Source organism: Rhipicephalus microplus, unplaced genomic scaffold (genome assembly GCF_043290135.1).
Source record: "Rhipicephalus microplus isolate Deutch F79 unplaced genomic scaffold, USDA_Rmic scaffold_117, whole genome shotgun sequence".
NCBI classification, from domain to species: domain Eukaryota; kingdom Metazoa; phylum Arthropoda; class Arachnida; order Ixodida; family Ixodidae; genus Rhipicephalus; species Rhipicephalus microplus.
The window spans coordinates 103586-105950 of NW_027464689.1; the positions used below are offsets into that span (position 1 = coordinate 103586).

Below are 2365 nucleotides of genomic sequence, written 5' to 3' on the forward strand. Positions count from 1 at the left end.
TTCACAATCCGTTAATGATCCTTCCGCAGGTTCACCTACGGAAACCTTGTTACGACTTTTACTTCCTCTAAATGATCAAGTTTGGTCATCTTTCCAACAGACCGGCGCAACCGAAAGGCCGCGCCGGACATCGGTCCGAAGACCTCACTAAATCATTCAATCGGTAGTAGCGACGGGCGGTGTGTACAAAGGGCAGGGACGTAATCAACGCGAGCTTATGACTCGCGCTTACTGGGAATTCCTCGTTCAAGGGGAACAATTGCAAGCCCCTATCCCAATCACGAAAGAAGTTCCACGGGTTACCCAGTCTTTTCAGACAGGGATAAAGACACGCTGCTTCCTTCAGTGTAGCGCGCGTGCGGCCCCGGACATCTAAGGGCATCACAGACCTGTTATTGCTCTGTTTCGTGCGGCTAGGAGCCGCTTGTCCCTCTAAGAAGGTTGTAAGGTGCTGGGAACCCCGCACCTATTTAATAGGCTAGAGTCTCGTTCGTTATCGGAATTAACCAGACAAATCGCTCCACCAACTAAGAACGGCCATGCACCACCATCCACCGAATCAAGAAAGAGCTCTCAATCTGTCAATCCTCCCAGTGTCCGGGCCGGGTAAGTTTTCCCGTGTTTAGTCAAATTAAGCCGCAGGCTCCACTCCTGGTGGTGCCCTTCCGTCAATTCCTTTAAGTTTCAGCTTTGCAACCATACTTCCCCCGGAACCCAAATACTTTGGTTTCCCGGAAGCTGCCCGCCGAGTCATTTGAGTAACTCAGGCGGATCGCTGGTTGGCATCGTTTATGGTCAGAACTAGGGCGGTATCTGATCGCCTTCGAACCTCTGACTTTCGTTCTTGATCAATGAAAACATTCTTGGCAAATGCTTTCGCAGTAGTTCGTCTTGCGACGGTCCAAGAATTTCACCTCTAGCGCCGCAATACGAATGCCCCCGTCCGTCCCTCTTAATCATTACCTCGTATTCCAAAAACCAACAGAACAGAAACGAGGTCTTGTTCTATTATTCCATGCAAGTTTATTCAGGCGACTCGCCTGCGTTGAGCACTCTAATTTTTTCAAAGTAAAAGCACCGGCCATCTCGAGGCACACAATGAAGTGCACCAAGAAAGAACCGGCATGATGTTCAGTCCGAGCCGTCGCATCGGGTAGATGCACTACTCGTCTGGAACTGAGATCCAACTACGAGCTTTTTAACCGCAGCAGCTTTAGTATACGCTATTGGAGCTGGAATTACCGCGGCTGCTGGCACCAGACTTGCCCTCCAATTGATCCTCGTTAAAGGATTTAGAGTGTACTCATTTCAATTACGGGGCCTCAAAAGAGTCCCGTATTGTTATTTTTCGTCACTACCTCCCCGTGCCGGGAGTGGGTAATTTGCGCGCCTGCTGCCTTCCTTGGATGTGGTAGCCGTTTCTCAGGCTCCCTCTCCGGAATCGAACCCTGATTCTCCGTTACCCGTAACAACCATGGTAAGCAAGTAACCTACCATCGAAAGTTGATAAGGCAGACACTTGAAAGAAACGTCGCCGGCTCGTGGCCATGCGATCAGCACAAAGTTATCCAGAGTCACCACACAATACGGGCCGAAACCCGATCGATCTTGGTCTAATAAAAGCACCCGTTACCCAAAGGGCTCCAGGCTCACTGCATGTATTAGCTCTAGAATTGCCACAGTTATCCAAGTAGGAAGAAACGATCTAAGGAACCATAACTGATTTAATGAGCCATTCGCGGTTTCGCCTTATTTCGGCATGTACTTAGACATGCATGGCTTAATCTTTGAGACAAGCATATGATTACTGGCAGGATCAACCAGGTAATCGTTCGACTGCGCGTCCGTCCTCGCCTTCGGCGGGCCGGACGCAGTCTGTGTGCGGCGGAGGCCACCTTCAGGCGCCCCAACACGCTTATTTTGCACTCCGAGATGACGGCGTTCGAGCTCGCTACGGCACAACCTTCCCGAAAGACGAGTGGGAGCCGTGCGGCAAGAAGCACGTTCATGCTCGCTCTTTTTCGTTGCATCGACTCGGTCGCGCCGTGCGGGTTGCCCAAGCCCGCTGCACTGTCGGTGGACCGGCCGGAACTAGCAACGGAGCCGAGACTGCAAAGCCGCCAGACGACGGGTCACGCCCGCGTCTTCGGCGCTTTCGCATCTGAATCGCCCGAGGACGACACGGAACACACCTCGATATCGTGGTAAAACGGCACCGTCCGACAACCAGCCCCTAACGCATCAAGCGGATGAGGCTGCAGACGACTGCCGTGGATTCCCCTGGAGCAGACCCGAGGACACGCTTGACGAGGCCGAAGCCCGCCGCATATCAGACACCCGGTCGCTTTCGCGTACGCCGCTCACG

At 52.8% G+C, this 2365-nt stretch overlaps 1 non-coding gene across 1 annotated transcript; it reads right to left on the reverse strand.

The window, feature by feature from the left end:
* Window positions 1-12: 12 nt before the first annotated feature.
* On the reverse strand, window positions 13-1827 carry LOC142790611 (small subunit ribosomal RNA). The gene has a single exon (XR_012889641.1). It is a non-coding gene; the product is annotated as a small subunit ribosomal RNA (ribosomal RNA).
* Window positions 1828-2365: the final 538 nt, after the last annotated feature.